The sequence below is a fragment of the Salvelinus sp. IW2-2015 genome, linkage group LG6.2, assembly GCF_002910315.2.
Source record: "Salvelinus sp. IW2-2015 linkage group LG6.2, ASM291031v2, whole genome shotgun sequence".
Classification (NCBI taxonomy): Eukaryota; Metazoa; Chordata; class Actinopteri; order Salmoniformes; family Salmonidae; genus Salvelinus; species Salvelinus sp. IW2-2015.
In genome coordinates, this window is record NC_036846.1 from 1,376,178 (window position 1) to 1,401,683 (window position 25,506).

The window sequence follows — 25,506 nt, forward strand, 5'->3', positions numbered from 1 at the left end:
GGACATTAGACCAGTGGAAATCTGTCCTTTGGTCTGATGAGTCCAAATTTGAGAGTTTTTSTTCCATCCGCCGTATCTTTGTGAGACGCAGAGTAGATGAACGGATGATCTCCACATGCGTGGTTCCCACCGTGAAGCATGGAGGAGGTGTGATGGTGCTTTGCTGGTGACACTGTCAGTGATTTATTTAGAATTCAAGGCACACTTAACCAGCAAGGCTACCACAGCATTCTGCAGTGATACGCCATCCCATCTGGTTTGCGCTTTGTGAGACTATCATTTGTTTTCAACAGGACAATGACCCAAAACACAACTCCAGGYTGTGTAAGGCCTATTTGAGTGCTGCATCAGATGACCTGGCCTCCACAATCACCCGACCTCAACMCAAATAAGATGGTTTGGGATGAGTTGGACAGCAGAGGGAAGGAAAAGCAACTTTTGACTGGTACTGTACATACACTATATGACCAAAAGTTTGTGGACACCTGCTCGTCGAACATCTCATTCCAAAATCATGGGCATTAATATGGAGTTGGTCCCGCCCATGTTGGTCCCGCCCATGATGTTGGGCAATTAGGCCTGGCTCGCAGTCGGCGTTCCAATTCATCCCAAAGGTGTTTGATGGGGTTGAGGTCAGGGCTCTGTGCAGGCCAGTCAAGTTCATCCACACCGGTCTCAACAAACCATTTCTGTACAGACCTTGCTTTGGGCACGGGGGCATTGTCATGCTAAAACAGGAAAGGACCTTCCCCAAACTGTTGCCACAAAGTTGGATGCACAGAATTGTCTAGAATGTCATTGTATGCTGTAGCGTTAAGATTTCCCTTCACTGGAACTAAGGGGCCTGGCCTGAACCATGAAAAACAGCCCCAGATCATTATTCCTCCTCCACCAAACTTTAAAGTTGGCACTATGCATTAGGGCAGGAAGCGTTCTCCTGGCATCCGCCAAATCCAGATTCTTCCGTCGGACTGCCAGATGTTGAAGCGTGATTCATCACTCCAGAGAACRAATTTTCACTGCATCAGAGTCTAATGGAGGCGAGCTTTACACCACTCCAGCCGACGCTTGGCATTGCGTATGGTGATCTTAGGCTTATATGCGGCATTGCGTATGGTGATCTTAGGCTTATGTGCGRCTGCTCGGCCATGGAAACCCATTTCATGAAGCTCCAGACGAACAGTTATTGTGCTGACGTTGCTTCCAGAGGCAGTTTCGAACCGCGTAGTAAGTGTTGCAACCGAGGACAGACAATTTTTACGCGTTACGCTCTTCATCACTCTGCAGTCCCGTTCTGTGAGCTTGTGTGGCCCACCACTTCGTGGCTGAGCCATTKTTGCTCCTAGACGTTTCCACTTCACAATAACAGCACTTACAGTTGACCAGGGGCAGCTCTAGCAGGGCAGATATTTTACGAACTGACTTGTTGGAAAGGAGGCATCCTATGAAGGTGCCATGTTGAAAGTCACTGAGCTCTTCAGTAAGACCATTCTACTGACAATGTTTGTCTATGGAGATTGCATGGCTGTGTGCTCGATTTTATACACCTGTCAACAGTGGGTGTGGCTGAAATAGCCGAATGCACTAGCTTGAAGGGGTGTCCACATACATTTGTATATATAGTGTATATATATTTGTATTCCGGACTCTGTGTGTATTGTTTTGTATTGTTAGGTATACTGCACTGTTGGAGCTAGAAACATAAGTATTTCGTTGCCCCTGCGATATCTACTAAATATGTGTACGCAACCAATAACATTTGATTTGGATTTGATTATTCATCATGGTGTCATTGGCTCAATACACCCGAAACTGGTAAAATGCCTCATTCTTAGGTCATGAGTCTTGCCATAGAAGAGGTTAGCAAAATATCAGTTACCTTGTCTTGTTAGGGAACAAATTAGCCAGCCCTTTGCTAACGCTACTATACATTCCTAACAGTAGCATTAACTCATGTTAAGTTGGCACATTTAGAATAAACATCACTGTTCTGTGATTTTTTGTGCTTTTTATTGAGAAATTGTTCGATAGTTTTCTGTGTGAAAGAGAAGCTTGATGACGTGAGATGCCACACTGTCCTCAGTCACAAAATCCAAGAAGGTAAATTGATTGTTTAAGTAAAGAAAAKTACATTATATGACTTTATATTTTATATTATTTTTTATTTTATGTTATATTCATATTATCAAGAAATATCCAATATTGGTACAAGCATATGTGCCAATAACTTTCACTTACTCCATATGTATACTTTGTAATTTAACTATGGGTAGGCCTATTTGCATGGACATAAAGATACTAACATAGGAGTTGATGCTTTGCCCTCTTCACCAAGGGAAATTGTCACATATTGCTTGATACTTGGARACCATATTTTATGACCTCTCTCACAGTTCTCCTTTACTGTTGCACGGATGGACATGGTCAGTGCTGACCAAGCCATGCACGCTGCAGCAGAGTGGACTGGCTGAGACCATGGAGAGAAGTAGAAACATGGTAGGCAGGTGGGGGAAGGGGTAATGGTTTCCTCACCACCCTTCATCATACATCATTCTGAAATCCCTCTCTACCAAACTCATTCATGCGGCCTTAACCCTCAGCTCATTTCCAGCTCATGTTAGAGATCAATCTGAGGGGCAAGGAGAACCTGGGGATGATGCCATATAATGTAATACACATTCTTAATCTTAACTACAGACACTATATTACTCAAGAATGAATTCTAAAGTTGGTATATCTCAAAGCACTGGGAGTAAAGAAGCCTCAAAATCCAAATCTAGCTTCTGTTTCCCTTTGCCTTGAGCCCTTGACCATGATGCCCAAATTCCAAAGTAAAGAGAACAATTAGCAGTGACATCTAAGCAGACAGGCTAAGACACTAAGTATCACATGCATGCACAATAATTTGAATCTTCCAGTAACGTTATTCCTAAAGAATGGCAACTTCATGAATATATCTGACCGAAAGCAACATTTTAAAAGCTTTCAGACATCCACCCTACACACGTCAACACACCCTACGAGGAAAGGTGAGGCAGCCACCCCACCCGACAATTAATGTGATGACTACAAATGGGTCCGGTATAACTATCCACCAGCAAATATCAGAGGAACGTACCGGGTGTTGAAATCATTGTAGTTGGCGAAACATACCCGTACCGGAAAACGTGAGTGACATCCCAGGTAGGCGACATATCTCCGCTGAAATCGTTAAACATGGGCTGAATATAGTTGCAAGCATCTATAACTGAAAATGAGAGGCTTTTGCATTCGTTATCGCATAACCTCATGTTGCTACTTGCTTATATTGCTAGTTTGTCTTTGTGCTGCAGATACGCCGTCTCCTCCACTGAGTAGCCCATTGGAATGCTAGGACATATTTTAGAAACATATATTTTGGGTTTAATTTCTCATGCTGTCAGTCTGCACACCATGCTGGTAAAACAAAGTCACAGCTGTCCCAACTATAATGAGGTGGCTATCCCATAGAGTCTTTCGGCTACGTCTAAATAAGAATAAAATAATCTCCCTCTGACTCGAGATGACTTGATCTCCCTCTGACTCGAGACGACTTGTCCGTCTGGTCAACTGACTGCGCAGCCCGGAGCACACATGCACAAAAGAGACGCATTCGAGTGTCAAATCTATGCATTTGAAAATACAGTCGACGAGCGGTGTCGTTTTATTATACTATTTCAACTAATTGAGAAATTGGTTTAATCTCTATAAAACCAACATATTCATGCTAAAACTCCGGGCATCCCACTCGCCCAAAGAGCTGGCGAGCTGTAGTATGATAATCKGTAAGGACGACACTATTGCCTCTCAGGTGATCAGCCTGTCCAAGACAGACTACACATGATCAAAATGGAACCAAATTCACCCTTGATTTTTGAAGCGAGAATGATGCGATAGCACCCAGCACAATAGCCTACAATGCAAGCATTTCCAATATCTAGAACGAAACGACTGACACGAGAATATCCTTTGCCCTATCAAATACTTACATCGTCCATCCGCACTTGCATGATACATGCATTATGTGCCTAACGACTGTCACATAATGAAGCCAACATCAATCAACAGCCAAATATCGCGGAATAAACATTCCAAACTCCAATGACTATATTATTTAATCATTCCATAGACCACGAGGTACTGTCCATGACGTATTTTACTGCTAAATAACATGACTGAAGAAASGATGTAATGGTATAACGTTGGATTGTATTGCATAGACTAATATTGATTGTATGAGGAATATATATTACACTTGAACTGTTTCCTAAGCTCATTTTCTTATGAAAAGTATTTCAGAACTAACGGAGGGTAGGGCAACAATTTACACATAACTTGTAGTTGGCTACTGTAACGTGCACCATACACAATAAGGAAAACAAAATGTAACTCATGTTCAAAATACCACGAACAATTTTCAGATCCCTGCGCAGCAAAGTCTCCGCAAAGCCAGTATTGGTCTGCATTACACAGTGCTAAGCATGTTTAGACAGGCTACTGTATTTATCTCCGGCCGTGCGACACAAAATGTTGATTTGACTCTTTCATCAGCCCTTACCGAACCGCTTCTGTGTTCAAAGACATGCAAGAGTCCGACCCGAACCGAGTCTTCTCGTCCCTGATACTGAATAATTCGAAAGGTAATTAGCAAGCAAGATAACGATGTCAAATGGCACAAACAATTACAAACCCGTTCGTCCAGGGTATGAATTAAAGGTATATATCACGGCTCCAGCGAGAATCAAGTCTTCCGTTCTTGTAGGTTGCTGTTCACTAATCTCGACGGTTTTCGGTTCTGAAAGTCGGGGGGGTTCGTCAAGACAGTCCGTACAGTATCTCGGTCTACGGTCTGGTGGGAGAGAGGGGCAAGAAGGTGGACTGATAGTCTGGGACTTGTAGTGTTTGGCTATCCACGCCCAAACGATACATAYCATGCAGTGGGAGGAGTAAGGACTGCAGGTACCAGCATGCAACGCAGTACACCAGCCGCTCAAGGGGAAAGGGGGATCGCAACGGTGCGCTAAACTGAAAAAGCTTACCGAATTAACAAAGTGAAAATTGACATTTTCATCATAAAGACACCGAGTTATATTGAATGAATGCACGAATAACACTAATATATAATCCAATAAATGGAAGTACCCATACGGATGATGGTTGCATTATGGACTAAAGCAGGCCAACAAAAAAGAGTGAGAGGCATTAGTTCTAGAGCAGCGAATTAACACGAGGGACCAAGATCTTGGCTGGTCTGTGAAGGGAAAATACTCAAATATCACTGTGTAGTTATGTTATGGAGTCTAGAGYTGGTCGATATAGACAACAATCCATATCGCAATAAATTGCCTGAATAGATGCAATAACGATAAATAGAAAGATAAGTATATAACATTAATGTGCACCTCCGTTTTCTTTATTAATKATCCTTTAAACTACAATTACTATTGATGGTTTTAGCCATCAATTACTTGTCCCATTAACAATGACCCATATTAGCAAACCTATTTAATTCTAACTTCACATTTCTCTAGTATAGGCTACATGTCGTAATGAATGATATCAGCAAAATGCCTGCGATAAGTGTTCGTATTGGTCAGTGTCGATCATTTTCGGTTTATCTTCCCAGCTCTAATTGTGTACCCATCATTATCATWTGAAATTACAGTAGGCTTTATGGATTTGATGTATGGCCAATAGGCATAGCCTTGCTGGTTGTGGCAGAAATGCATTTGGACAGACTTTCCTAAACAGCATGAAACATTACATTTTCACAAAAATAATTAAGATTGATATGACCACATTATATTCTCACCCCTTGAGGTCCAGTTATACATACCCTGCTTACACTACTTGACAGTACACATTGCCCCAATGCCTCTCTTTCCCCCTGTCTCCTGAGTGGTGCAGCGGTCTAAGGCACTGCATCTCAGTGCAAGAGGGKTCATTACAGTCCCTGGTTTGAATCCAGGCTGTATCACATCTGGCTGTGATTGGGAGTCCCATAGGGCGGCGCGCAATTGGCCCAGTGTTGTCCAGGTTTGGCCGGGGTAGGCCATCATTGTAAATAAGAATTTGTTCTTAACTGACTTGCCTAGTTAAATAAAGTTTACACACTCTTGACAACCAGGCCTCCAATAAACGTGTACCTCAAACATCTTAACACTGACCTCCACCACTGCTCTGAATTCAACCCCTTTTGCCCTATTCCAGGCATCTTCAATTTCAATCCCCTCCCCAATCACAATCCTAATTTACTGATATCCAGAAATGCACCATTTCCCTTGTCTGACTACTCAAACTGAATTATTCTGCTGCTCTATGTTCGCTATATACTCAAGTCTGAGACTGCCATCGTTGAAGTCGTTTGTGGTGACAATAAAATAACAATAATGAGGCTATATACAAGKAGTACTTGGACCAAGTCAGCGTACTGGGGTACGAGGTAGTTGGGGTGATTGATTGAGGTAATACAGTATGTACATGTAGGTTTGGTGATTGATTGATTAAAGTACTATGTACATGTAGGTAGGGGTAAAAAGCAGAAAGTCTGAGTAGCCATTTGTTTAACTGTTCAGCAGTCTTATGGCTTTGCGGTAGAAGCTGTTCAGGAGCTTTTTGGAGTGGGTCCATGGTGTCTGGGAGGAAGGTGTTGATGTGAGCCATGACCAGCCTTTCAAAGCATTTTATGGCTACAGATTCAATTGCTACGGGGCGTTAGTCATTTAGACAGGTTACCTTGGCACTCTTGGGCACATCGACTATGGTGGTCTGCTTGAAACATATGAGTATTAGGGTCAAGGAGAGGTTGAAAATGTCAGTGAAGACACTTGCCAGCTGGTCAGCCCAAGTCCTGTTAACCCGTCTGGCCCTTCGGCCGTGTGAATGTTAACCTGTTAAAAGGTCTTACTCACTTCGACTACGAAGAGCGTGATCACATAGTCGTTCTGAACAGCTGGTGCTCTCATGCATGGCTCAGTGTTGCATGCCTCAAAGCGAGCATAGAAGGCATTTAGCTCATCTGGTAGGCTTGCGTCACTGGGCAGCTCGCAGCTGGGTTTGCCTTTGTAATCCGTGATAGTTTGCAAGTCTTGCCACATCCGACAAGCGTCAGAGCCGGTGTAGTAGGATTTGATCTTAGTACTGTATTGACACTTTGCCTGTTTGATGGTTCATTGAAGGACGTAGCAGAATTTCTTGTAAGTTTTCGGATTTCTGTCCCGGTCCTTGAAAGCGGCATCTCTAGCATTTAGCTCAGTTTGGATGTTGACTGTAATCCATGGCTTTTGGTGTGGGTACAGTCACTGTGGGGACTATGTTGTCGATGCACTTAYTAATGAAGCCGTTGACTGATGTGGTAAACTCATATGTTCCGGGATGAATCCCGGAACATATTCCAATCTGTGCTWGCAAAACAGTCCTGTAGCTTAGAGTCCACTTCAGCGGGTCACTTCCGTATTGAGCGCATCACTGGTACTTCCTGTTTGAGTATTTGTTTGTAAGCAGTAATTAAGAGGATGTAGTTATGGTCAGATTTGCCAAATGGAGGGCAAGGGAGAGCTTTGCATGCGTCTCTGTGTGTAGAGTAGAGGTGATCTATAGTTTTTTCGCCTCTAGTTGCACAGGAGACATGCTGGTAGAAATGAGGTAAAACGGATTTCAGTTTTCCTGCATTAAAATCCCCGGGCCATTAGGGAGCTTCTAATCCTGCTGAGCATTTTCTTGTTTGCTTATGGCCTCATACAGCTCGTTGAGTACGGTCTTAGGGCCAGCATTGGTCTGTGGTGGTAAATAGACCACAACGAAAARTATAAATGAAAACTCTCTTGGTAAATAATGTGGTCTACTGTTTATAATGAGGTATTCTAACTCGGGCAAGCAGAACCTMGAGACTTTATATTAGAGATTGCGCACCAACTGTTGTTGACAACACACCCCCCCCTCCCCTCACCTTACCAGACGCAGCTGTTCTGACCTGCCGATGTACAGAAAAAACAGCTAGATTTATGTTTTCCATGTCCTTGGTTCAGTGAAACATAGGATATTAGTTATTCAGATCACTTTGATATGACAGTCTTGAACGGAGCTCATCCTGTTTATTTTCCAGTGATTGCACGTTCACCAATAGAATGGAGGGTAAGGGCGACTTATCCACTCACCGTCGCATTCTTGTTAGATATCCCGCACGCTGGCCCCTATAGCGGCCCCTCCTCCTCAGAGTGACAGGAATTTGGGCCTGGTCTGGGAAGAGCATCATGTCCTTTACCTCCGATTCGATGAAATTGCATTCCTCATCCAAAACTAGGTTAGTAATCACTGTTTTGATGTCCAGAAGCTATTTTCGATCATATGAAACGTTAAGATCAGCACAAAAAACACMGAAAATAGCACGATTGGTCAGGAGCCCGTAAAATGGTGGCCATCACCTCCAGGGGCCATTCTGTAGTTCAAAGCCAATGACACATTCAAAACGCTGCTTTATCCATGTATGTTCTGGCTCTAGCCCAACCCACCGGTTTCTGGGACCAATTTAGAACGGTTAGAATTTGTTTCTAGAAATTGTTGGGGAGGTACTGAGATCCAAACTCATTGCAGAGAAGAAACTAATGTTTGTGGGCATGGAGTAGCGTTTGGCCAAAGCAAGGAGTTTGGGTAGCCAGGCAACCATTTCCCCACCTCACACTAGAGAAAGACCGATACGGATTTTTTTGTGCTGATGCCAATAACGATGACCGTTATTTTAGGCCAATATTCAATATCATTAAATGTGAACATTTTACATTTTAATCAAACAATACATTTGACTTTGGTAAAAACAATCTAACTACATTACAACATAATGGTAATACTTTTATTTGAATGGTAAATCTATTGATAAACTGTGTAAATTAAGATGGCCTCGGTCTATTCACAATACAGTACAATACAATTCATGGCCTATTCACAATACAGGTAAAAGCATATTCATTAGAAGTGTGTGCATGCATTGAGTTATTGAGCTTGTTTTGGCTGATCAGTGGAGTCTATTGTGCTAGATGATTAACAATCTGTTGGAGATAGGAACACAAGCATTTCGCTACACCCGCAATAACATCTGTTAAATTATGTGTATGTGACCAATACAATTTGATTTGATCTGTTTGCCTTCCATTTGGGACTGATAGCTTACTGATTAACAACATTTGCATAGAAGGGAAAGGGGGATACCTCGTCAGATGTACAACTGAATGCATTCAACTGAAATGTGTCTTCCGCATTTAACCCAATCAGAGAGGTGTGGGGGCTGACTTAATCAACACGCCCGGGGAACAGTGGGTTAACTTCCTTGCTCAGGGGCAGAACGACAGATTTTTACCTTGTCAGCTTGGGGATTCAATCCAGCAACCTCCTACCCGCCAGGCTACCTGCTGCCCCAATGTGTCACTCCAGCATGTCATGCCTGTATGGAAGGACATCATATACTGTAGGCACTGCTGACCCATACAAATGGGTTCAACTTAAGGTCATGATTTGTGATCACGGATGCATTTTCCGTTATCTGGAAAAAGTATTTTTTTCAGCTGTCAGGACGCATCTCTAAACAACTCAGCTGCCAGGACAAAATTTGAAACAACTCAATTGGCTAGTTCAGCTATCTGTTAAGAAACAGGTTTTAACTTGATCCTACTGCTACGATTGGATAGAGCTAGGCTGTAACTCCGTTCCCTTTCATATCTCTCTCCATCGCTCATATCACTTGGTGCTGTTTACGGCYACTATGAGAACTAGCTCAATGGCGACGACATTTGCTACCAAGCCATACATTTGCATAATATTTAACAAGGAGAGCGAGGTCAGGCAAAAAGATGAAACAATGTTGCACATTCTGTCTAAATGACTCAAATCTGCCCGTAGTTTGAGAGGTGAGAATGCACACACGTGCACTGATCTACAGCTTTCTTGGACCATAAACATGAAGGAAGATTCTTAGGTAGCTAAACCTATTGCCAACCTTTATTTAGGCATGTTAAAACAATTCCTTCTTTCTCTATTACGACAATCATCCAATCCGACTATCAATTTTCAATCGACGGGTACGATTGCAGCTGCACACCAGCAAATAGCTAACGTTGCACCCCAAGTCAGATGGCTCGTTGCCAAAAACGTTGAATGTTCAAAATGATAACCAGCTATTAGCTCCTATCTGATATTTTAGCGCCACGTTTATCTAGCCAGCTAGCTAGCATAGTAGATAATACAGCTAGCTAGCTAACAACACAGATGAAAGGATGACTTATCATAATCTTTCTAACAGGTCACATAGCTACATGCTTAGCTAGCTTGCTTATTGCATGCATGCTCAGGCACGTTGACACAAGCCTTATTATTAGTGAATTAACTAAACTAATATTTTCAACAGGAGTTTGATTTTTGTCACCGTGTTAATTTATCATTTTCTTAATACTGCACCTTTCTGTTAGAGAATGAGCTAGATATTCCACTGCATTGTGCAGTGCTCGTGGCTCAGGCGGTGAGTGGCGGCTGGTATAGCAGCAGGGCCGATAGACTAGAAAAGGCCAATATCGGCCCGATATATTGGCTCGGACGATTATCAGTCGTTCTCTACCTCACACCCCACATCTGTCTCCCCTACATCACTTGGTACTGTTTTCTGTATGGTTATTTTAACTGGGCTCTCTGACATTCTCTTCACATTGACCTTCGCTGTCCTCCCAACTCCTCCACCTCTCTTCCTGCTCAAACTCATTCATATAGTCACAGGACAGCATATAGGCCCYAAACCCGTCCTTGACCCCTCTTGCATGGTAATTCATTTCTTCATCTTCTTATCACTGTGCAGACAGTTTTATCTGTTAGAATATTCTGATTAAAATCAATTTCTGAGGATGAATGGATCAAMTGAATTTACACTGCTTCATGACTGAAACCTCAGGGAAAATTCCAAATATTAATGGTGAACTCGACCTGCACATATCCTTATATTTCTTTACATCTCATATAACTTCCCCAGTTTTATCATTAATGTGTGGAGTCAATGAAAACTATGCATTAGATATACAGTGCATCCGGAAAGTATTCAGACCCCTTGACTTTTTCAACATTTTGTTACGTTACAGCATTATTCTAAAATTGATTTAGTTTTTGATTTAGTTCATCGATCTACACACAATACCCCACAATGACAAAGCAAAAACAGTTTTTTAGAAATGTTTGCAAATTTATTAAAAAAATTAAAACTGAAATATCACATTTACATAAGTATTAAGACCCTTTACTCAGTACTTTGTTGAAGCACCTTTTGGCAGCACTACAGCCTCAACTCTTCTTGGGTATGACACTACAAGCTTGGGACACCTGTATTTGGGGAGTTTCTCCCATTCCTCTCTGCAGATCCTCTCAAGCTCTGTCAGGTTGGATGGGGAGCGTCGCTGCACAGCTATTTTCAGGTCTCTTCAGAGATGTCCGATCGGRWTCAAGTCCGGGCTCTGGCTAGGCCACTCAAGGACAGTCCTGGAGCCACTCCTGCGTTGTCTTGGCTGTGTGCTTAGGGTTGTTGTCCTTTTTGAAGGTAAACCTTTGCCCAAGTCTGACGTGACGCTTGGCAATCAGGCCAAAGAGTTCAATCTTGGTTTCATCAGACCAGAGAATATTGTTTCTCATGGTCTGAGAGTCTTTAGGTGCCTTTTGGCAAACTCCAAGCGAGCTGTCATGTGCCTTTTACTGATGAGTGGCTTCCGTCTGGCCACTCTACCATAAAGGCCTGACTGGTGGAGTGCTGTAGAGATGGTTGTCCTTCTGGAAGATTTTCCCATCTCCACAGAGGAACTCTAGAGCTCTGTCAGAGTAACCATCGGGTTCTCTGTCACCCCCCTGACCAAGGCCCTTCTCCCCCGATTGCTCAGTTTGGCCGGGCGGCCAGCTCTAGGAAGAGTCTTAGTGGTTCCAAATTTCTTCCATTTAAGAATGATGGAGGCCACTGTGTTCTTGGTGACCTTCAATGCTGCAGAAATATTTTGGTACCYTTCCCCAGATTTGTGCCTCGACACAATCCTGTTTCGTAGCTCTACGGACAATTCCTTCRACCTCAAGGCATGATTTTTGCTCTTACATGCGCTGTCAACTGTGGGACCTTTATATAGACAAGTGTGTGACTTTCCAAATCATGTCCAATCAATTGAATTTACCACAGGTGGACTACAATGAAGTTGTAGAAACATCTCAAGGATGATCAATGGAAATAGGTTGCACCTGAGCTCTATTTCGAGTCTCATAGCCTCATAGTCTGAATACTTATGTAAATAAGGTATCTTTTTTTTTTTTATTGTATTGTGTGTAGATTGTTGATGAAAAATGTTGTTTTAATAMATTTTAGGATACGGCTGTAATGTAACAAAATGTGGAAAAAGGTCAAGGGGTCTGAATACTTTCCGAAGGCACTGTAGACCTATGTTTAAGTTTTTGACATCAGTCAAGAGTACTGATATAAGATAAGGGTCATTTTAGAGATGCAGTATATTTCATCATTTGAAACACATGACAACCTGGCCCTTTCATTGAGGCACAATAGGCCTACACAGCAAAAAATGTATTATTCCCACAATCCGATAGAACGGTTACTGATGTTGGGTCATTTTATTGGGTTATTCCTGCTTGTTGGGTTGTTTTAGCAGTAACTCAACAGGTTGGGTACAAGTAAATTAATCTCACGACAGGCATTTGTAATCAAACCCCAACAGTCGGGTACCGGGGGACGGCAACTCTCTGCAAAACCCATTGCCACTTATTGTGCCACTGGACAGAGACAAACGGGTAAGTTAACCTTTATTTATAGTTATTTAAATGAGCTAATTGTTTAGCTAGATAACATGACTRCCTCARTCGTTATTTCAAATAATTCTGGTGACTTTACAGCAGCTAACGTCTAGGTTGAAGATAACAAAGGTTAAGACAAGTTATGATTCCATATGGAAGCTTTTCGAAAATAAACAAATTCATGAGACCAGTGCCGTTGCTAACTACTAGTGCCGTTGCTAACCACTAGTGCCTTTGCTAACTACTAGTGCCGTTGCTAACTACTAGTGCCGTTGCTAACTACTAGTGCCGTTGCTAACTACTAGTGCCGTTGCTAACTACCAGCGCCGTTGCTAACGACCAGCGCCGTTGCAAACTAGCATAGCTGGTCCCATTGTTGCAAAGAGTTATGCGATATTAAAATTMTCTTGTCTTAACCTTTGTCATCTGCAACTTAGGCTAATGTTAAAAGAAAGTATTCACACCCCTGACTTTTACCACATTTTGTTGTGTTACAGCCTGAATTTAAAATGGATTCAATTTATATTTTTTGTCACTGGCCTACACACAATACCTCATAATGTCAAAGTGGAATTATGTTTTACGAAAGTTTTACAAATGAATGAAAATTGAAAAGCCGAAAGTATTCAACCCATTTGCTATGGCATGTCTAAATAAGTTCAGGAGTAGAAATGTGCTCAACAAGTCACATGAATTGCATTGACTCACTCTGTGTGCAATAATAGTGTTTAAAATGATTTTTGAATGACTACATCATCTCTGTACCCCATWCATATAATTATCTGTAAGGTCCCTCAGTCGAGCAGTGAATTTCAAACACAGATTAAACCCCAACAACTAGGGAGTTTTTCCAATGCCTCGCAAAGAAGGGCACCCATTGGTAGATGGGTAAAAATGTAAAAAAGSAGACATTGAATATCCCTTTGAGCATGGTGAAGTTATCACTACAAAGATACAGGTGTCCTACTTAACTCAGTTAATTGACGGAGTGAAAAGAAGGAAGCCTGTACATGATACAAATATTCCAAAACATGCATCCTGTTTCCAACAAGGCACTAAAGTAATACTGAAAAAAAAATTGTCCTGAACACAAGGCCGTCATTGTAAATAAGAATTTGTTCTTAACTGACTTGCCTAGTTAAATAAAGGTTAAATAAAGTTTAAATGTTTGAGGCAAATCCAATACAACACATTACTGAGTACCACTCCATATTTTCAAGCATAGTGGTGGCTGCATCATGTTATGGGTATGCTTGTAATTGTTAACGAATGGGGATTTTTTCAGGATAAAAAATAAACAKAATGGAGCTAAGCACAGGCAAAATCCTAGAGTTCAGAATCCTGAATCGTGGTTCAGTCTGCTTCCCAACAGACACTGGGAGATGAATTCACCTTTCAGCAAGACAATAACCTAAAAAAAGGCAAAAATCTACAATGGAGTTGCTTACCAAGAAGACAGTGAATGCTCAGTGGCCGAGTTACATATTTGACTTATATCTGCTTGAAAATCTATGGCAAGATTTGAAAATGGTAGTCTAGCAATGATCAACAACCATTTAGACAGAGCTTGAACAATTTTGAAAAGAATAATGACAAAATATTGTACAACCCAGGTGTGCAAAGCTCTTAGAGACTTACTCAGAAAGACTCACAGCTGTAATCTCTGCCAAAGGTGATTCTAACATGTATTGACGCAGGGGTGTGAATACTTATGTAAATGAGATATTTCTGTATTTCATTTTTATAAAATCTTCAAAAATGTATAATATTATGTTTTCACTTTGTCATTATAGGGTATCRTGTGTAGATGGGTGAGAAAAATATATATTTAATCGATCTTGAATTCTATCAGTACCACAACAAAATGTGGAATAAGTCAAGGGGTATGAATACTTTGTGAAGGCACTGTATTTCTTCAGTTTAAGACATTGTTTCAAATAAATATATACAGTTGAAGTCGGAAGTTTACATACACTTAGGTTGGAGTCATTAAAACTAGTTTTTCAACCACTCCACAAAATTCTTGTTAACAAACTATAGTTTTGGCAAGTCGGTTAGGACATCTACTTTGCGCATGACACAAGTMATTTTTCCAACAATTGTTTACAGACAGATTATTTCACTTATAATTCACTGGATCACAATTCCAGTGGGTCAGAAGTTTACGTACTAAGTTGACTGTGCCTTTAAACAGCTTGGAAAATTCCAGAAAATTATGTCATGGCTTTAAAAGCTTCTGGTAGGCTAATTGACATCATTTAAGTCAATTGGAGGTSTGCCTATGGATGTATTTCAAGGCCTACCTTCAAACTCAGTGCCTCTTTGCTTGACATCATGGGAAAATCTAAAGAAATCAGCCAAGACCTCAGAGAAAAATGGTAGACTATCACAAGTCTGATTCATCATTAGGAGCAATTTCCAAACGCCTGAAGGTACCATGTTCATCTGTACAAACAATAGTACGCAAGTATAAACACCATGGGACCACGCAGCCAGGGCATTTATGCTCAGAAAGGAGACACGTTCTGTCGCCTAGAGATGAACATACTTTGGTGCCGAAAAAGTGCAAATCAATCCCAAACAACAGTAAAGGACCTTGTGAAGATGCTGGAGGAAACAGGTACAAAAGTCTCTATATCCACAGTAAAACGAGTCCTATATCGACAAAACCTGAAAGGCCGATCAGCAAGGAAGAAGCCACTGCTCCAAAACCGCCATAAAAAAGCCAGACTAAGGGTTGCAACTGCACATGGGGACAAAGATTGTACTTTTTGGAGAAATGTCCTCTCGTCTGATGAAAAAGAAATAGAACTGTAGTACATCGTTATGGTTTGGAGGAAAAAGGGGGAGGCTTGCAAGCCGAAGAACACCATCCCAACCGTGAAGCACGGGGTGGCAGCATCATGTTGTTGGGGTGCTTTGCTGCAGGAGGGACTGGTGCACTTCACAAAATAGATGGCATCATGAGGATGGAAAAATATGTGGATATATTGAAGCAACATCTCAAGCCATCAGTCAGGAAGTTAAAGCTTGGTCGCAAATGGGTCTTCCAAATGGACAATAACCCCAAGCATACTTCCAAAGTATTGCGAAAATGGCTTAAGGACAACAAAAGTCAAGGTATCGGAGTGGCCATCACAAGCCCTGACCTCAATCCTATAGAAAAATGTGTGGGCAGAACTGAAAAGGCGGGTGTGAGCAAGGAGGCCTACAAACCTGACTCAGTTACACCAGCTCTGTCAGGAGGAATGGGCCAAAATTCACCCAACTTATTGTGGGAAGCTTGTGGAAGGCTACCCGAAACGTTCGACCCATGTTAAACAATTTAAAGGCAATGCTACCAAATACTAATTGAGTGTATGTAAACTTCTGACCCACTGGGAATGTGATGAAAGAAATAAAAGCTGAAATAAATAATTCTCTACTATTATTCTGACATTTCACAATCTTAAAATAAAGTGGCGATTCTAACTGACCTAAGACAGGGAATTTTTTACTAGGATTAAATGTCAGGAATTGTGAAACTGAGTTTAAATGTTGGCTAAGGTGTATGTAAACTTCTGACTTCAACTGTATATTGTGTTTCATCAAATGCAGGGGTGACCTGTGGAGTTTCATTGGACTTGTTGTTGTCTTCCATAGGGGGAGAAAAGGGCAAGTGACCTGGCAAAGGATGCTGAAACCCTTCTAATGGTAAGACAATGTAAAAAATATACTAGGCCAATAATAATTATGCTTTTCGACATCATACTTTTCTTGTTCTTTATGGAAATTGACATACCAATGCCCTGATCCAATATGTTTTCTTGATAACATCAATAATTTGGGTTTTGTTTGAAATGTTGTTTTCCCCTATAGACCTGTTTTGTGATGTGGCCCTGAAGGTGGGACCTGCCATCCTGCGTCCATGGTCATACAGAATGGATGGGGAAATGATTCACCCCTAATAATACAACATGTAAGTATACAAGCTGTGGTCTTCCCAGGGGGGTCTGGGGAAATGCCCCCCGGGAGATTACATTTTTGTTGAATGACTGTGAGAAGGTCACTACTGGGGACATTCTACTCCAAAMTGCATRAACATTTTATTATGTTCAGTTTCATTAATTATCTCTTGATCTCAATTACATCACCAGAGAATTCTATATTAAACCCAAATATAATTTAACTAGCGTAACGTTACTGCATCTTTGCTAACAATTATTACATACATCTATTAATAGCGTTTTCTCATAGAGATATTTAGAGRACRCAACAWTYCATCTGTCCCATTATGGTGTCTGAGAGAATGGGCAGTGCCATTGAGGCCATCTCCATTTTGAAGTAGTACATTTTTCTTCACCTACTACTTCTATGAGTTGGTAAACAAACTRAAAGGGTGCACACTGCCACCTGAAGTGTGTTGTTTGAACAGGTATAAAGACAAGGTTGACGATTTACTGCCACCTGCGGTTATGGAATGTTTGCTCACAAGTATAATTCATTGTCTGAGCACTCCCGATGAACTAGATGGAATTGTGATCCTTCCTTAACCCATAGGAAGTCCCACCCAGTTGACAGTTTTTTTTGTTGCAGCGACGGCAACAATTTAGCAGCAGCGATGCGCCAATGCTAAATTAATATAGGGGAAACACTGCTTGCTGGACCTTTTGAAATGTAGTGTATTTGTCTTTTTCTAACTTTTATTTTACATCCCATGTGTTAAGGAATGGGGGTGGCGTATTGATGGGTAGGAGTTTAAAGTGTAAAGCTATTAAATACAACTATTAAATATTAATAATCACATTGACATTGTATGAAAACCTTTTATWAGCAGGAAATAAAAATGATTTATGCTTGGCAATGCATTGTATTATCCATTACTTTCATCATTCAGTATCTAAATATTGTATTGTTGCTTAAATTAATGACAATAGTATTAAAATAGGGAGAAAATAAATACAAATAAGAATATAGATGGGTTATTATGAAACCAGCTATTGGGTTATAGTTAAYCCAAATGTGGGTTGATTAGATAACCCATTGCATTGGGTAAAAAAATGATCAATTCAATGCATTGGTTAAAATAACCAATAATACAATTCATGAATTACCCTCATTATGTATGTCTATACAGAACAAAAATATAAATGCAACATGTAAAGTGTTGGTCCCATGTTTCATGAGTTGAAATAAAAGATCCCAGAAATGTTCCAGATGCAATTCTCTCCAATTGTGTGCACAAATTTGTTTATATCCCTGTTAGTGAGCATTTCTCCTTTGCCAAGATAATCTACCCACCTGACAGGTGTGGCATATCAAGAAGCCGATTAAAAAGCATGCTCATTACACAGGTGCACCTTGTGCTGGGAACAATAAAAGGCCACTCTAAAATGTCTCTACCATAAGTTGTTTTAGAGAATTTGGCAGTACGTCCAACCGGCTTCACAACCGCAGACCACGTGTAACCATGCCAGCCCAGGACCTCCACATCCGGCTTCTTCACCTGCTGCATAGTCTGAGACCAGCCACCCAGACAGCTGATGAGTATTTTTGTCTGTAATAAAGCCCATTTGTGGGGGAAAACTAATTCTGATTGGCTGGGCCTTGCTCCCAAGTGGGTGGGCCATGCTCTCCCAGGCCTGCCACTGCCCAGTCATGTGAAATCCATAGATTAGGGCCTAATGAATTTATTTCAATTGACTGATTTCATTATATGAACTGTAACTCAGTAAAATCGTTGAAATTGTTGCATTTATATTTTATTTCAGTATATATCTGTATAGCAGACGCAGTAGCCATCAGATATAAAAAAATGCATGTCGGTGTCATAGCATGCCACCAACATATCTCTATCTCTCTGGGGTTAGGCCTAAGCTTCTCTTCCTTTATACAGTGGGGAGAACAAGTATTTGATACACTGACAATTTTGCAGGTTTTCCTACTTACAAAGCATGTAGAGGTCTGTCATTTTTATCATAGGTACRCTTCAACTGTGAGAGAAGGAATCTAAAACAAAAATCCAGAAAATCACATTGTATGATTTTTAATTAATTAATTTGCATTTTATTGCATGACATAAGTATTTGATACATCAGAAAAGCAGAACTGAATATTTGGTACAGAAACCTTAGTTTGCAATTACAGAGATCATACGTTTCCTGTAGTTCTTGACCAGGTTTGCACACACTGCAGCAGGGATTTTGGCCCACTCCTCCATACAGACCTTCTCAGATCCTCAGGTTTCGGGCTGTCGCTGGGCAATACGGACTTTCGCTCCTCCAAAGATTTTTATTGGGTTCAGGTCTGGAGACTGGCTAGGCCACTCCAGACCTTGAGATGCTTCTTACGAGCACTCTTAGTTGCCCTGGCTGTGTGTTTCGGGTCGTTGTCATGCTGGAAGACCCAGCCACGACCCATCTTCAATGCTCTTACTGAGGGAAGGAGTTGTTGGTCAAGATCTCGCGATACATGGCCCCATCCATCCTCCTTCAATACGGTGCAGTCGTCCTGTCCCTTTGCAGAAAAGCATCCCCAAAGAATGATTTCCACCTCCATGCTTCACGGTTGGGATGGTGTTCTTGGGTTGTACTCATCCTTCTATTCCTCCAAACACGGCGAGTTGAGTTTAGAGCAAAAGCTCTATTTTTGTCTCATCAGACCACATGACCTTCTCCCATTCCTCCTCTGGATCATCCAGATGGTCATTGGAAAACTTCAGACGGGCCTGGACATGCGCTGGCTTGAGCAGGGGACCTTGCGTGCGCTGCAGGATTTTAATCCATGACGGCGTAGTGTGTTACTAATGGTTTTCTTTGAGACTGTGGTCCCAACTCTCTTCAGGTCATTGACCAGGTCCTGCTGTGTAGTTCTGGGCTGATCCCTCACATTCCTCATGATCATTGATGCCCCACGAGGTGAGATCTTGCATGGAGCCCCAGACCGAGGGTGATTGACCGTCATCTTGAACTTCTTCCATTTTCTAATAATTGTGCCAACAGTTGTTGCCTTCTCACAAGCTGCTTGGCTATTGTCCTGTAGCCCATCCCAGCCTTGTACAGGTCTACAATTTATCCCTGATGTCCTTACACAGCTCTCTGGTCTTGGCCATTGTGGAGAGGTTGGAGTCTGTTTGATTGAGTGTGTGGACAGGTGTCTTTTATACAGGTAACGAGTTCAAACAGGTGCAGTTAATACAGGTAATGAGTGGAGAACAGGAGGGCTTCTTAAAGAAAAACTAACAGGTCTGTGAGAGCCGGAATTCTTACTGGTTGGTAGGTGATCAAATACTTATGTCATGCAATAAAATGCAAATTAATTACTTAAAATCATACAATGTGATTTTCTGGATTTTTGAAGTGTACCTATGATAAAAATGACAGACCTCTACATGCTTTGTAAGTAGGAAAACCTGCAAAATCGGCAGTGTATCAATACTTGTTCTCCCCACTGTATATACAGTACCAGTCAAAGGTTTGGACACACCTACTCATTCAAGGGTTTTTCTTTATTTTTTACTATTTGTAGAATAATAGTGAAGACATCAAACTATTAAATAAAACACATGGAATCATGTGGTAACCAAATATTTTAGAATTTAATTCTTCAAAGTAGCCACCCTTTGCCTTGATGACAGCTTTGCACACTCTTGGCATTCTCTCAACTAGCTTCACCTGGAATGCTTTTCCAACAGTCTTGAAGGACTTCCCACATATGCTGAGCACTTGTTGGCTGCTTTTCCTTCACTCTGCGGTCCAACTCATCCCAAACTATCTCAATTGGGTTGAGGTCAGTGATTGTGAAGGCCAGGTTATCTGATGCAGCACTCTATCACTCTCCTTCTTGGTCAAACAGGCCTTACACAGCCTGGAGGTGTGTTTTGGGTCATTGTCCTGTTGAAACAAATGATAGTCCCACTAAGCACAAACCAGACGGGATGGCGTATCGCTGCAGAATGCTGTGGTAGCCATGCTGGTTAAGTGTGCCTTGAATTCTAAATAAATCACAACAATTTCACCAGCAAAGCACCCCCACATCCTCCTCCATGCTTCACGGTGGGAACCATACATGCGGAGATCATCCGTTCACCTACTCTGTGTCTCACAAAGATACGGCGGTTGGAACCAAAAATCTCAAATTTGGACTCATCAGACCAAAGGACAGATTTCTCGCGGTCTAATGTCCATTGCTCATGTTTCTTGTCCAAAGCAAGTCTCTTCCTCTTATTTGTGTCTTCAGTAGTGTTTTTGTCTTCTTCAGCAATTCGACCATGAAGGCCTGATTCTCCTCCTCTCCTCTGAACAGTTGATATTGAGATGTGTCTGTTACTTGAACTCTGTGAAGCATTTATTTGTGCTGCAATTTCTGAGGAAATTCCACAAATTAATTTTTAACAAGGCACACCAGTTAATTCAAATGCATCCCATGTGACTAACTCATGAAGCTGGTTGAGAGAATGTCAAGAGTGTGCAAAGCAATCATCAAGGCAAAGGGCTACTTTGAAGAATTTCAAATATAACATATATTTTCATTTGTTTAACACTTTTTGGTTACTACATGATTCCATATGTGTTATTTGATAGTGTTGATGTCTTCACTTTTATTCTACAATTTAGAAAATGGTAAAAATAAAGAAAAACCCTGGAATGAGTGTGTCCAAACTTTTGACAGTTACTGTATATATTTATTAAATTGTTAATATCATACAGTGGACACCTAAGCCTATAGGCCTATGCATACAATGCCCTGATACAAATGAACCGTGAGGTGGACAATTATTGTTTTAGGAAAGTAGCCAAAAAAACAATAGCAAAAATAGGTTTAGCATATGCTACACATCGAAACACATGTAATAGTGTTTTTGTAATTTGTTATAGGCTGTTTTTAAGGATATGTAAATGTGGCTCATTTGGCCAATATCCCTCATTTATGGATGTTGCTGGCTGCGCCAGGTTGGATATGAATGCATATGGATGTCCGGTAAATTCCTCAAATGTCTGGTAAATTAAAATCTTCCCGGTCATGTTGTCCGGCGCAAAATTTTCCAAAAGGTAACTCTGAAATGGCATATTGTTTTTATGAAGATTTTCGAAAATCTGTCGCCAATTGGATGAAAACGTAGCTAGTGCGCTAGTCCAATGTCACTTTGATTATGCTTGTACATCATGGTTCACAAGCAGCCCCAAACATCGAAAGAATAAGCTACCAGCCAAACAAGCTTTTAAGAAATATACTTAAAACTCCTCCCTCATACTCATCTGGAGGTTGAGCATTTTTTCGTCTCTATCTCTGTAATGTGTCTGTATCTATGTAAAAAATATTGACCACAATGGAAATAAGTCCCCGACTGTATCGTGTATATATTGTGTATTTTATATTTGTGTATATATTTTTTWWAAACGGACGAATAAAATATATAAATCCAAACTATGCAGCAGCCAATGGATGAATGGAAAGAGACATCTGTTACAAAACACCAAAACTTTAATGACATTCAGATATTGTCAAGCCAAGCCTTCTATATTGGGTAAGCCTACAAGGTAGGGAGGGATGTATTTTCTGTTTGTCGAAATTTACATAGTCTATTTATTGTGGTGCTGAAAACGCAAACCATGATATTGAAGTGCCCGAAGTTAGTATGCTTTGTTATTGGTTGTGTGGTGCATTGGCACAGAAACCTGTCGCTGGAATATTCTTTGCATATATTTTATATAATTATAAATATGGCATCATAATGTAAAAAATCTGCTTTCCCCATAGCTGATCAATGTATGCAGCTGACTCTGATTGTAGTGTAATGAAACAGGCAGGGAGAGTGAGCTCGTCTATGGTGGTCAGCGAACCCCTAACCTTCTGGCTCGTAGCCCTGCTTGGCACCGACTGGGCCACAAAAGCATGCTGAAGTGGCAAAGTCGATATCCACGTTTATAAACAAAGGGTCGCTACAGTTATTCATATTTGTGGTCTTAAACATTATTTTGAGTTACTTCTGAGGAGGGAGGGCGTTCAATTTATTTTACTGTACAAGGGGAAGGTCATGTGAAAACATGTTGGGGAAGGGAAGTGCATTTTTTTAAAGACACCTCAAGTTGGACCAGCCCCTCCCCCTGGTAAATTTCGATCTGTCCCCTACTGAATGTGAGATGAATCCATTTTTGAAAAATATGCATTATGTGTTCAGAAATTCAACCTTTATCTCATATAATGTTCAATACTATTGGCACCATGTGATGTATGAACGCCTTTTTATTGAGTGATTATCATGATGACCAATATATGTGCATACAATAAGTAATGTTTGATGTTTGAGAAGTGTATCAGCCCAAGTCCTGTTGGCTGATAGTTCAGAGAGATAAGCATTTCAATATTTGAAGTGACCTACACGTTTTCATGATGAATTATGATGCTGATAATCACTCCTCTCATATACGCCATTACAGGTGGTAATTAACAATTAACAACACCTCTTTCACGTTTTGGAGCATTGATTAATTGTTTTCATAGAGTTGTAAATGCTGAGGTAAAATAGGTGTGAATGATCAAGGTTAGAGGATCAGCCTTTCCACCAATTTAACACTGATTGCAAGTGTCAACGAGTGTCAGGTGGGTACATCTTACAGTTAACTTGAACAGGCTTGTCCTAAAAATACACTGGAATGTTTCGCCACTCGATATAATGAGGCTATAATATGCGAGCTGAGAACCTATAAGTTATATTACCTTGCAAGGTCAAACCGCCTAAAGACAGGTCTCGAAGCCTGTGTTGTCTGCTTAATGCAGAATAGACACAATAGCGTACGCCAAAACATTCAGCAGGCCACGCGTTCATACAGTTGACATCTAGAAAAAAAAGCCTTTGGCACATCTGGCTTTCCCAATTTCGGATACCTTTAATCAGGCCAGCGCAGGATTCTTACCTAAATCATACGCAGGTATACACTAAGTAGCTTATGGAATACAATATCACAGACTTGTGAATGACATAACTGTGATATATACACCCGGTTATAGCAAATGTCTAAATGATAATGGAAGTAAACAAGTTTGTTGTTTAACAATGACCTATTTCTTTCCTGTCTCCCGGCCGTTGGTGCACAGTGATGCACCCCACCGGATACATTTTCGTCTTTCTACTATTTCGCAGCCTTCATCTCGGTGAAGGTAGCTAGCTATTGGAGTGTAGGATCATTTGCCCATTGCCCAACACCATTCACTCGCGAACAGCACTGAGTGTTGCATGTCGGCTGACAGACTAGTCGTTGACATATTGCCAAATATMAAAATAGAACCAATATACACACCACACGAGCTACAGAATAACACGACTGATTGTTGTGCCTTCCTATCGAGCACAAGAGGAACCAGGTTGTCTCCACATTGCATTGTGTCAGAGCGGGGTTACCCAGAGACTTCAACGACAGAGCGAAAGCAATCCCGGTTGTGGCCGGCTGCTCCGGTCTTTAGCTATCGACTAGTTTTGGTCACTGCCACTAGCAATGAACGTTTGAAGCCATAGGCTCAAAAAACGTAAATACAGTGAATATACATTTGCAYACTCCTGTGCACATTTGACTGGTGATCAAAACAATCACACTTAAAACAGCAAGTTTACAGTGAAGGAAGCCACAATGTTTTGTTTGAGGCCTCGTCAAAATTACTGTCGTTCCCTTTCAAAATGGGGCTTAGGCTACCGAGAGTAAATTTGGTCGATTTATGGAATATTCGAACGCTTCGTCCAAACAACCTAGGCCTGGGATACGGCTGCTATAGAGTAGTAGCTACAGCATGGCATGTCCCGTCTGAGTTCGCGGTTGCCATTACCTGACATAATGTTTACGTTGAGAACGTAGTAAATCATGCAAAGCATGAAATATGTCACCACCAACTATGTAAAAAGACGATGACTTTTGTTCATATGTGCGTAAAAGGATTGGACCTGGTGTAGGCTATACCATGGAGGCAGAGAACAAGTTGGAGACGATGCTCTGAGTTGGCAGGTTGGGGATGCCACGATGTGTAAACTCATGGCAGATGGAAGATTAATGTTATAATGAAATACAGTGAAACTAGAATAAACGACCTTTTTTGGTTGTAGTAGCCTTAGCAAAATATAATGTGTGCCACTGCCGACTGAGACAGGAATTCACCCCAAGAAACATGTGACACGTTTATCCTCACTTGAAGACTTTACGTTACCAAAATGCATACCTTGAATACCGTTAGACAGGTTTGTTATGGCCTGTACGTGGATTTACAAACTTTACTGTACACAATTATTCACAGCAAAAGTTTGGGAGAGTTGACTGTTGCCCTCTATGCCGTTGTGCAATGCCCCCCTTATTGCCCCCTGCTCTCCAGTACGCCTTTGTTATTAGTAATCGCATGGTATCGCACCGCCTTACCTTGCGCTCCAAACTGCCCTTTCAAAGCTCGCAAATTGAGCTTTTCACACCACGACAAGTGATTGTTTGAGACTTGGTGACTTCTGTTAAAGGTCAGGAATGTGATTTTGTGGTAGAATAATTCCAGTGTGACATGTCGGCTTCTCCTCGCGATCTTCTCTCATCGCCCGTTTTCAGACCGCAGCAGCTGGAGATGAAAATCGCGCACCCTGGGTCCTAGCGCCGACAGAGGCCTACAGGTGAATAACAGGTGGTGACCGTAGTCGAGCCCTTATATAATTGTAAATTCCTATTCAAA

General features: G+C 41.3%; 1 protein-coding gene across 1 annotated transcript in view; it reads right to left on the reverse strand.

The window, feature by feature from the left end:
* Positions 1 to 25,379, reverse strand: part of bcorl1 (BCL6 corepressor-like 1) — a 37,303-nt gene extending 11,924 nt beyond the window's left edge. The window contains exon 1 of the mRNA XM_070444180.1: positions 25,209 to 25,379. The gene's annotated coding sequence lies outside the window, so the exon portion shown is untranslated. The remainder of the gene's footprint in view (positions 1 to 25,208) is intronic.
* Between the last annotated feature and the right edge of the window lie 127 nt (positions 25,380 to 25,506).